Source organism: Malaya genurostris, chromosome 2, assembly GCF_030247185.1.
Source record: "Malaya genurostris strain Urasoe2022 chromosome 2, Malgen_1.1, whole genome shotgun sequence".
Taxonomy (NCBI): domain Eukaryota; kingdom Metazoa; phylum Arthropoda; class Insecta; order Diptera; family Culicidae; genus Malaya; species Malaya genurostris.
In genome coordinates this window covers 61581395-61593783 of record NC_080571.1, presented here as the reverse complement: position 1 = coordinate 61593783, position 12389 = coordinate 61581395, and the positions used below count along the sequence as shown (strand labels likewise).

General features: G+C 37.6%; 1 protein-coding gene across 1 annotated transcript in view; it reads left to right on the top strand.

Annotated features, from left to right (window-relative positions):
- Nucleotides 1-2717: 2717 nt before the first annotated feature.
- LOC131432398 (soluble guanylate cyclase 88E) overlaps nucleotides 2718-12389 on the top strand; it is a 214699-nt gene continuing 205027 nt past the window's right edge. Inside the window, exon 1 of the mRNA XM_058598638.1 lies at nucleotides 2718-3057. The gene's annotated coding sequence lies outside the window, so the exon portion shown is untranslated. The remainder of the gene's footprint in view (nucleotides 3058-12389) is intronic.

Here is a 12389-nt window from a genome sequence, read left to right as displayed (position 1 = left end):
TGACAGGTCGTTTGCTCGTTTGGAACTAGGAGCTGTCATTCCAAACGAACAGCTGTCGCCACTCTGATTATAGTCACTCTAATTTAACGTTTGACAAATTTGAAGGTGCCGAGACGCTCAGTAAATTTATTTTTGCCGAGATGATTGCTGATTACTCGGCTGTGCGAATCTCGGCATTTTTTGCCGATATTCAGCTAAAAAATTTAAGTGTGTATGTTTTTGACCTGCGGATAACCTGCTGATCGGTATTGACAAACGAGGGGGAACTAACTTGTAAAAAAAACTTTTACATAACACAAGGGGAGTACCGATACTAAATAGTTCACGCAGTACAATATAGGTGGAACTAGTGCATCACGAAAAATTATTCGTATAAGAATTTACTCATACTGTCATGTCTGTTAGTCTGTGACTTTATTTCCATGTCGCATAAATCACAAGAGAATTCGATCGGAATAAAACAAAAATAAACTTGTCATTTTAACCAACAGCAAAACAAAAATCTAGCGTGAAGTGAATGTTGCACATGTGAAAGCGGAACCCAAACCGTGGTGGCACCTTGTGTCGATCATGGTGACATCTGCAAGTGTTCGCCACGCTGATTGAGCAAATTTTACACACAGTTCATATGTGAGCCTGTATATATGTGGCAAAACTGTGTTTTGCCGATCTGTCTCGGCATTTTATTTTATCGAACACGAGAATTGGTTTTAACTGTGTATGTGTACCTCTCAACATTGGAGCCAACACTTTCGATAATCGATTACTAATCAAAATTCGAACTCTAAAATGTTTACATGAAGTGGTGAAAGTATGTTTTAGGCTGTAAACCATTTCGCGGTTAATTTAAACTTTTGGTTGAAATCTGACATTCGAGTGGTTATTTTGATGTTGTCAAAAATAACCCTGCTCGAGAGCCCCGAATAACTTTCCGTCCGTCAAATTTTAAAAATGGGCCGCAGTTTTAGTTTAATTTCACTACTCGACACAAAATAACCACTCAAGTGTCAGATTTTAACCAAAAGTTTAAAATAACCACAGCCTTAGTATTCTAAAAAATTGCAAAATTTAAAGGAAATCTCGAATTCCCACCAGTTTATCAAAACAATACGAGTTCTTCGTTAACGAATGCAATTCAGGAATTAAATTTTAATGATGCTCCAGGTAAAACAAGTTTATTGAAGATAGGTGAAAATTTTGGCATTGACGCAAACGCTATATATCAGCTGCCGAACACATCAAATCCAATTTATCTCCGAATGGCATTTGTCACTAGATAATTCGACGGAGACGATCGGTTTACATGATTGATCCCCCGTTTGTTCGATGTTATCATTTGACATGGTGTAAAAAGATGCATAAAAAATTCTGACTGATTCTAAAATCTGCAAGAAAGTTAAAGTATCGCAGCGGCTCCGCTCTGTACCACGAAAATATAAAAAATTATACTACTTTAAGGTCGGCATGCATCAGTGGGTGAATTTGCGTAGAGCCTGATGGGTCCGATAATGATCGTGCCTAAGGAAAAAAAAACAGTAGCCCGTAAAACAGGCTCTCGCAGCCACTGGAGAGTCAGATTGTACTGTTGGGTTTCATCTCTTCGGACATTTATTCCGAAGCTTTTATCATAAACCGCAGTCTAACACGTTGCGGTTTTGGTTTTTGCGTTTTTTGTTTTGTATCCAGTGCCGTGGTTGGAAACGTGATTTGTTTTTCGATTTCCTAAATACATATGTACATATTCCGACTTGAGCAGAACCCACATTTTCCAGCCTCGGAACCACAAACGAACATACATCGATGAATTGCCGCAAGGGTCTTTTATGAGCTTATCTGACAAGTTTGCTGCCGCCAGGGTGAATTCCAATCAAGGTGAAATCGATGGATGGGGGATAATATTTAACCTGCAATTCGCTAGAAGCTACCACCGACGGATACGAGGGTTATCAAGGCTTACGGAGGTACACCGAGCAGCTATCGTTCCGAGATGTTTGTTTTGTGTTGCCGTTGATATGCATCGAAACGAAAAATTTGAATAAACGATGGAAGCGCACGGTTCTCTGATCGCTCCTCGATTCTCGACAATTTTTTATTGCCCGGCGGCCCTCGCGGCTGTGATATTTTTAGCGTTTCTCGATATGAGACTGATTGCCAATAATTGAGTAGGTACGAGCTATCATAACACATGCGTTTGGGTAGAGCTGCGAATGCGATCTCGGGCGCGGCGCGAAGTGAGAATCGACAGCGCGAAGGGACAATTGACACTGTCAACAGAACTCATCGTTTGGTTGATGGGATGGGGTGGGAAGGGGAGATAGTGGGTAACCATCAACATATCTATCTACTCGTGATGAATCGTAGCTAACGTGACTTATTGGACGGTGGCCTCTGGATTCGGGGAGAGAATTCTCACTCGTGGTTTTGTAGCGGTTTTCGCGCGCCACACCAACCACCTTACCGGGCCGGTATAGTAGTCAAGAAGAGACACTACTGCGGGAGGACCATTTCGTGATATTAACGAGTGGCCGCATTTGAGTGTCTTCGTTTCGCGTGTGGTTATCACCATCAGTTATGCTGCTGTTCTATTACTTTTAATCAATTCGCGTACTTCTCGGTCGGCACGCGACTTCACGACGGCGACGACGGTAATTCCCGGTGGAGATGTTGGCCACTCATGGCATTCGGAAGTCGACACTTTAGTCGCGGTGTCAGTCTACGCTGGTCGTCCGTGCGGTTTGGTTGTCAGTTTTTTCTCTACAACGAGCAACAGGAGCAATAGTGAGCAGATAGAGTCGGATATATGGTTTCTTTGAGTCACTGACAGGAAGTGAGGTTTTGTTGTTTTTGTTGTGCTTCAGATTGTTCTTGGTACAGAAAAAAGTTCTTGTTTAATATTGCTGGAAAAGTGATAGTTGGATTTAATTCATGTGAAATACTACTGACTGGCTGATGAACACGATCCAGTCATGGAAATCTGATTTGTATAACAGTTTATTGTCAGTTAATCAACTTTAATTGATTTAAAGTGTCAACGGCTTTGAGGATCTTTGGCATTCGGTATGTTATATAAATTGCTTTATGTATTTTAGAATTCGAATTGTGTTGCAATGAACTGGCTTGAAATAAATAAAAGGACTGAATAATGGCACCCGAATTCAGTGGTTCAGAATATTAAACACTGATCACACAAACCGGTTGTTCGTATGTTCGAACCTCGACTCCTGAGTACCAGCACAATCGTTACACTAGTCACATAATTGTTCTGTACAGTTGTTCAAAGGCTGCGAGGTTTGTTGTAACAAGGGGGCGACGGAATGTTATATCCTTTTATTTATTTCAAAATGAGTAAAATTTAAATTGTCAAGATTTAAGTTGGGTGTTCAGTCACAAGTGGTGACTTTTCAGCTCTATTATATACATGATTTAGTTATTACCATTAAGAAATCATTTGTTTCCGAAAGATCTGTGATTTTTTGTAGAGAAAATTGTACTACTACTTGTATTGTGTAATGGGGAAAAGGAACTTATATATTATCTTACTAACTAATACAGAGAGCGAATCGATTCAATTGAGAATTGCATAGATTTTTTGTCGGAATTTGCTTATAATATTATGTGACATTACATCAATCTATATTTGTGAGTCTGTGTAACTCATTTGTACTAATCCAGGGAGGACATTTCAAAATCATTTTCAGAAGTTTAATCTGAATCTTTTGAAACGTTTTCTTCCTGGTTGAACATTAACTTAACCTAATTGGTACTGCATAAGACATGGCTGGTTTGAAATTTTGTTTGTAAAATAATATTTTTTTCTTTAGACAGTGTTTAGAATTTCTATCTATAAGAGGATATAAACATTTAATATATTTATTACACTTTAGGGGCTGTCCATAAAAGACGTCACGCTTTTTTTTACGATTTTCGACTCCCCATCCCCCCGTTGTCACAAATTGTCACAGAAGCAAAGACCCACCACCCCCCCTATGTCACATGTCACGAATTCAAAATAAATAAAATTCTTCTCAATAAATTCTCAATATATATGACAAACCATATAAATGTGAGGGAAAAATCGATTTATTACATGTTGTCATTAGATTAAAAAATATCACTGAATCTACAAAACCATCGAAATTATTTTATTAATATCAATTATATAAATAAACAAGAGTATTTGGTTGGAATTGATGAAACATTTAAATCATCTGTTTTATTCCACAGATATATTATTGTTTTAGGTAAAGAATGATATTTCCTTAGTGTAGCATACAGGGCTGAGAAAATAAAGACCAAAACCTCATCAAAACGAGATCACTGCCGAAGAATCTTTTCAAGATCAGTTGATCAGTGAATTTTAAGTCACATAGATCAATATCGGTACTGAACTTCCGTCACACAATGGGTAGTATTTTTGAGCTAAAATGATTCTTGATTTATGTAAGTTCAATCTTTGGATGATTCGATAAGCTTTGATGTTGGTGGAGGAAAATCATATATGATCGAGATAAGACATGACATGATCTACGTCTGAAATCGTTGATCTCCCGCCCTTTTTCAAATGGAGCACAATTGAATAAACTGCATCAGAATCAGATAAGAGAAATTCTTATGATATACTATTATCAATACTAGAAAATCAAATTACTGAAAAAATTGTCAGTGCATAACTTAAGTTAAAGCGTTTGAAGGCATCTTTTTCTTTTTTACTCATATTAGGTAAAATATATTAATTTCGCTAATTTACTCGCTCCTCCGTGCACTTTTGCTGATCACAACAGAAATGATTTCCTGCGTCATTCATGTCCGAATTTACAAGAAGAAGCTTTTACATCAACAAATACACGTTTTCCTATAGAATGTAAACGTTTATTGTGGAGATTTTTTCAGGAAATAGGGCAAAGCAGTAATATAATTAGGTATTTCAAAAATGCACTCATTGAAAATATTGGACGTCACATTCCAAAAACCTCCCCCCCTTCCCCCTGTCACAAAAGGTCACGTTTTATGAAACACCCCCCTCCCCCTTGTGGCGTGACGTCTTTTATGGACAGCCCCTTACCTGGATGTGAAAGTGAGTTTTTGTCATACGTTAAACCTAAGACCATGTCAATTCCAAGCCATTAAATTTGATAATGTGATTATTGTTTGGTTTAAGAAAAGAAGCTCTTGGCTTGTGAGGAAAGATAATTAATTGTGTTTTTTGGCTGCATTTGGTTTAATTTTACATATTGACAGATAATCACTGAACATATTGAGGCTTCTTTGTAGGCGACTGCAGATCACTCTTAGATTTCTATCTGTTGCTAACAGACTTGTGTCGTCACAGAATAGCGATTTCTGACAACCAACGGGTAGATTTGGAAGATTAGCAGTGACAATATTATACAAGATTGGAGCTAAGCTCGAACCTTGCGGAACACCTGTTCGTACGGGTAGCAATTCAGTTTTGCAATTCTGATAGCTAGCCTAGAGAGTACGGTCAGTTAAATAATTTTGAACAATTTTGATCAAATAAACAGGAAACTGGAAGTCGAACATTTTTTCTATTAAACTCCAGTGGATAACCCAGAAGATTTATTTACTTTTATGATGTTCGTTACTCTTTAAGTTGATGAGTAGTTGAATATTTATGACGAAACCTAAAGCTAAACAGTGCTTAGCAGTTCAAATTGAACTGCCGAGTTTAGCACTAAGCAGTTCAATTTGAACTGCTCTGCACTGATGAGTCAAAGACGAAACGTAAAACTAATAAAAACGGTTATGTGCCCTAGCACAAAATTTGGCTAACCCCTAAATGACCTAACCTGCATCGGCCAGAAATAGTCGAAAACACGTTTTCGTTCGGCACGTCAGAAAAGACATTGCACTCCGTTGCAAAACAAAAAGTGTTCTGTAAGTAGCAGAAACTTTACGTCTGCTTAGCGGTTCAAATTGAAATGCCGAATTTAGCACTAAGCAGCTCAATTTGAACTGCTCTGCACTGATGAGTCAAAGACGAAACGTAAAACTAATAAAATTTTCATTTCGCAAAAGAGTAAATCTATGTTTAATTTCTTTTTGTAAATGCTTAACTATGTTTTTCATAGCAGGATCACGAGAACGTTGATATTGTCGTCGACGAACATTCTTCAACCGAATGAGCAGTTGAAGATTGTCATCGATGATAGAAGAATTTAATTTAGTTTGAGCTGTGGGAACTGAAAGATTTCGAGCTTCGATAATGTAATGATTCCAATTATCTAGTGCTGTGTCGATGAGAATGTAATATCCAAATTTAACTTAATAATGGAGACATGTGGTTTTTGTTGGTACTATACACACAGACTAACAGACAGGACACTCAAATTAGATTCTTCAATCATTTTAACGGTCATTTCGAATATTCCTTTAGTTGGGACAGTACTCGCATATTTCATGATGGCGCCACGTTACCGTATCAAACACATCCTGTATGTCATCTAGACTGTGTTTATTTTTTTCATTTACCAACAGAGTTGCCATTCATACACAATAACCTGTAATGTATTGATTTGTATACGTCCATGCGAATTTCATGCAGAATACAGATTTAATACATATTGCTAAAACTATATACATAATTGTGCCTACTTCTCATCCTCCAACGCAATACAAAATCGAACCCGTTTGGTTGCAATATTTACTTGCTTCTGGTCTGCCGCCACTTAATTTCGGGAGAAAATTACCGACACAATAAAAAATAGTCTAGATGAACAACGATGAGAAAAATAAATGGTTGCCTTCCAACATCGCTAAAAAGTTAAATATATTATTAACGTAATATAATAATTTACTGTGACGATTAATTTCCATATATTATGATGAAATCAGGCATCCCTGCAAGCAGCTTATCGGTGTTGACAAACGAGGGGAAACCAACTAGTAAAAAACACTTTTACATAACACAAGGGGTGTACCGATAGTAAATAGTTCGCGCAGTACAATATAGGTGGAACTAGTGCACCACGAAAAATTATTCCTATAAGAATTTACTCATACTGTCATGTCTGTTAATCTTTGCTATACACATGCGAAGAATCCATTAGCCACATAAATGTTACATTACAGTTGGATTTTTGTCTAATACGTAATTAGACAAGTTGTTTCTTTCGAATACGAATAAGAACAGCAATACAGAAAACCAAAAATTCGACTGGACTAGCTCAATTTTTAAGTCGCGAACAAAAGTCATTTTCTTCCTGTAGGTTCACAAGACCAATAGGGTATCTTAAAGCATTGTATTTCCGAAAATTTTGAGACTACAATCGACTCAGTTAAAGTGGAGTGACAATAATGTTTTAATTAGTTTCAAACGCACCTTTTACATAAAGTTTATTTTTGAAAAATCTGAATAGGTGTTGAAAATATCGAGCTGGTGGTAATTGATGTCAGTAATTTGAGCTTGAGTTAATTCAATTGAAACATTTGTTAAAGCCACTTAAACGCTTGAAACCATCAGCATATCAACATTTTTAATAAACTTTTGACTGGGTTATGCCATTTTCGTTTAAATAAACCGAAACTGACACAAAATAGTTTCCTCAAACAATTTTCACGCAACTGTGTCGGGTTCGCACGTAGCGACGGAGATGTGATCAAATTCGATATAAGAATCAGGTTCGGAACTGACTCGAATTTCAGTTTGATACCATTACAGGGTCCGGCATCTAACATTTTTTTTAAACTAGCGGTTATTTCGACATTGGTTACCTTAATGTCACTTCTGATTTGACAGAAACTCAGTTTTATCCTTCCGCTGAACGAAAATGGTTGTGTATATGCTTGAGGAACGCAGTGCAGTTTTACTTTGAAACTGGGCTTGCGATCACCTTGAAGAAGACGCCGATGTTTGCCAAAAATCATCTTCTCGGATGAGGCACATTTTCATCTCGGCGGGTATGTTAATAAGCAAAATTGTCGCATCGGGGGGACGGAAAACCCGCACGTTATCATGGAGAAGCCGATGCATCCTCAGAGTGTGACGGTTTGGTGCGGATTTTGGTCTGGTGGCATCATTGGATCATTTTTCTTCGGAAATGAGACAGTAGCCGCCGCCACGGTCGATGGCGAGCGCTACCGCGCCATGATTGGCGATTGGTTCTTCCCGTTACTTGAAGAGGAAGACTTGGACACCATTTGGTTCCAACAAGACGGCGCTCCGTGCCACACAGCCAACGCTACGATCGATCTTCTGCGCACAGTCTTCGAAGATCGAATTATCAGTCGAAATTCGGATGTCGTTTGGCCGCCTCGGAGATGTGATTTGACGCCGTTAGACTATTATCTTTGGGGGGCTGTCAAAGATAAGTGTTATGTGGACAAGCCAGAGACAAGTCAAGCCTTGAAGGACAACATTCGTACTAAAAAACTTGGGGCAATTGGGTGCCGTATAAATTGAAATCCATGAACCACCCGCGATCGCATTTCAACCAGAATATTAGTTGATTTTCTGAATTCGATTGGTTAAAATTTGGTACAACTAATCGATTGTTGTTTTAACTAAACTGGCATTTTTGTTTTTCGATTAGCAGAAACGATGGTTGAAACAACTAATTTAATTGGTTGAAAATAAATGCTGTCCATTAGTGAGGACACATACCTTTCAATTTCAATAAATATTTTAGTTGAAATCACTGGTGTTGTTATTGAAACAAAATTCTGTTAGTTGAAAAACAAATCGATTTTAGTTGTCATGATCTATTTGAAAAAAGTTCGGCATGTTGAGATACATGAAATAAATATCGTTGTTCCAATATAAACAGTATTTTATATTGACATGTAATAACAAGGCTGGGAAATCACCGATCACTGCTGATCTTAAGATCACTGGTCTCGTACATAAAAAATCACTACTGATTTCATCACAAGTGATTTTAACCAAGTAATAAATCATCGTTACGAAATCACAACTGATCTGATCTCTAAGTGTTATTAATTTTTGTATTATCATGATCATGTCAAGTCGAGATCAGTATAGATCTAAAAACACTTATTCGATCGAAAATAAACAATGTAGGAAAACGTTTTTAATCAGCAAAGGGTACGGAGGCGAAAAGGATTAATTATAGACGAACACATATACATTTGATTGAGGGCATTTCGTTATTAGCAATCTTTTTAATTTCAATATCTCTGTACCGGAGTACAAATGTGTGTAAATTGTTTGATTTTTGTAACACCAAATATTAAATATCAACACATATTTTTACTTCAATATATGCAAATCAAAAACCATATTGGTTGATTAAAAAAGGAATTAGTTGAATCAACTATCGCAAAAATCAAAAACTTCGATATCGCAATTTTATGATCGGAAGGTTCTTCGTGAGGAACGTCGAACGTCGTTTCTTCGCGAGAGAACAACTGCTCCAACTGTACAAAAGAGAAGTTTCTTGCATCGAATTATTACTGGCGATGAAAATGTGTACAATGCCATAAACCAAAATATCGGACCGGGGCCGGTGAAAGAGGTTGGTACGGTGAATAGTACTGCACACCCGCAATTTTCAAAGATGGATAATTAACCACCATAAGTTTCGAGCGGAAAACAATAGTAATAATTTTAATATTTATAATAATAAGAATACCTTGAATTGTAACTCAGAGAAATAAATAAAATCGTTCGAAAATAATATTATGTCGTATTTAAAAAAAAATTTATTAGACCTGAGGAACACTTCCAAATAGTGGGTTGCCTTGCGGAATGCAAAATTACCTACGTGGACTTAATACGTTTCATCGGGTCTAACTCGGGCAACCAGTCACGTACCCAGAGGGGGGCCCGAGGGGCCCTGGCCCCTCCCGAAATCAAAATCAGATATATAATTATTTAGAAGGTCTCAGACATGTGTTACAGAAATGACAAGACAGGGAGGTAAAGAAATGTAATACAATAACAGTTCCAGTGGAAAAGTTTAAAGTGTCAAATAAAAACACCCATAAAAGGCACACCGAGAATTAGGTACATAAGCAATTTTCAGTAATATTATTTTTTTATCTTTGGGCCCCTCCCGAAACGAAATCCTGGGTACGGGCCTGCGAGCAACGTATGGATATCCCGGCCATGTATCATTATCAACGTACGTTTGCCTCTTTCCCTGTAAAAAACGATATATTTCATAATGCACGCTGCATTAGCTCTTAGATGCCGAGGGCAAAAAAAGGACTTCTGATCCGAAACCGAGTATCATATACCATAACAGATCGGCTGAAAACTTCGTATCGTTTCTATGAGAGGGCGCCACCAGAATTAAATCCATACCATTTTCAGTTAGTACCAACCTTCAAAAGATGCGTGTATAAATTTGACAGCTGTCTGATTATTAGTTTGTGAGATATTGCATTTTGAGTGAAGCTACTTTTGTTATTGTGAAAAAAATGGAAAAAAAGGAATTTCGTGTGTTGATGAAACACTACTTTTTGATGAAAAAAAGTGCCACCGATACCAAAAAATGGCTTGATGAGTGTTATCCAGACTCTGCACCGGGAGAAGCAACAATTCGTAAGTGGTTTGCAAAATTTTGTACTGGTCATATGAGCACCGAAGACGATGAACGCAGTGGACGTCCAAAAGAGGCTGTTACCGATGAAAACGTGAAAAAAATCCACAAAATGATTTTCAATGACCGTAAAGTGAAGTTGATCGAGATAGCTGACACCCTAAAGATATCAAAGGAACGTGTTGGACATATTATTCACGAATATTTGGATATGAGAAAGCTTTGTGCAAAATGGGTGCCGCGTGAGTTCACAATCGATCAAAAACGAATTGATGATTCTGAGCAGTGTTTGGAGCTGTTATATCGAAATAAAACCGATATTTTTCGTCGATATATAACAATGGACGAAAGATGGCTCCATCACTTCACTCCATAGTCCAATCGACAGTCAGCTAAGTGGACTGCACGCGATGAACCGAACCCAAAGCGTGGAAAGACTCAACAATCGGCCGGTAAGGTTATGGCGTCTGTATTTTGGGATTCGCAAGGTATAATTTTGTTCGACTACCTTGAAAAGGGAAAAACCATCAACAGTGACTATTATATAGCGTTATTAGAGCGTTTGAAGGACGAAATTTCAAAAAAACGGCCTCATTTGAAGAAGAAAAAAGTTTTGTTTCATCAAGACAATGCACCGTGTCACAAGTCGATGAAAACCATGCTGAAATTAAACGAATTGAGCTTCGAATTGCTCCCTCATCCACCGTTTTCTCCAGATTTGGCCCCCAGTGACTTTTTCCTGTTCTCAGACCTCAAGAGAATGCTCGCTGGTAAAAAATTTAGAAGCAATGAAGAGGTAATCGCTGAAACTGAGGCCTATTTTGAGGCAAAGGACAAATCGTACTACAAAAATGGTATCGAAAAGTTGGAAGATCGCTATAATCGCTGTATCGCCTCTGATGGCAATTATGTTGAATAATCAAAACGAATTTTGGCAAAAAAATGTGTGTTTCTATTAAACGATACGAACTTTTCAGCCGAACTGTTATGTTACTTGATTTCCTCGGAGATAGCCGAACTGATTTTCTCAAACTTAGTTCATACAAAAAGTCCTGCGATACCATATAACGCTATTGAATTTCATCAGGATACGACTGCCGGTTCCGGAATTACAGAGTAATAAGAAAAATTTCATGAGTGTAGTCATTCAGAGGTTTGGTATCTCATGACTAATTTCATGAGTGTACTTCTATGCATGACGATGTAAAAACAAATGAAATCATCCGGACTAGTCATATGATATTTCCATTTTTTCTGTCCAATTAGTTGATGGCTAACAAATTTGATTTCGGTTATACCGGATTTTCCAGGAAATAGTCGAACCGATTTTCACATATTTAGATTCAAATGAAAGTCCGATTGGTCGTTATCGAACTTCGTTCGAACCCAATTTCCGTTCCCGAAATTACAAAGTGATTGAAATTTCATTTAATACGACGATGCAAGAACGTAAAAAATCTTCTAGATTTTCATGTGTTTAACTTCGGCTTTACTGGATTCCAGTTTCCGATTTTGGAAGTACACCCAAACCTCCGTTTACGAACACTTTTTTTACGTTACCTCTTTTTACGTAACTCTTTTTACGAACCAAATCCCAAATAACGTAAACTTTTTTTACGAACCAACTTCGTAAAAAGAGGTTTTTGCATACAATGAAAACAATTTCCGGCTCCATGGAAATTACTACAATATGAGTATTTTCGGAACGGGATTGATGAGTAGATGACGGAAAACGATGTTTGAGGTGGTTCGGTATTTCGATATTGCTTAAAACCCTTACAATATGGGTATTTTCGGAACGAGATTGATGAGTAGATGACGGAAAACGATGTTTGAAGTGGTTCGGAAATCCAAGATGGCGTCTTCTGG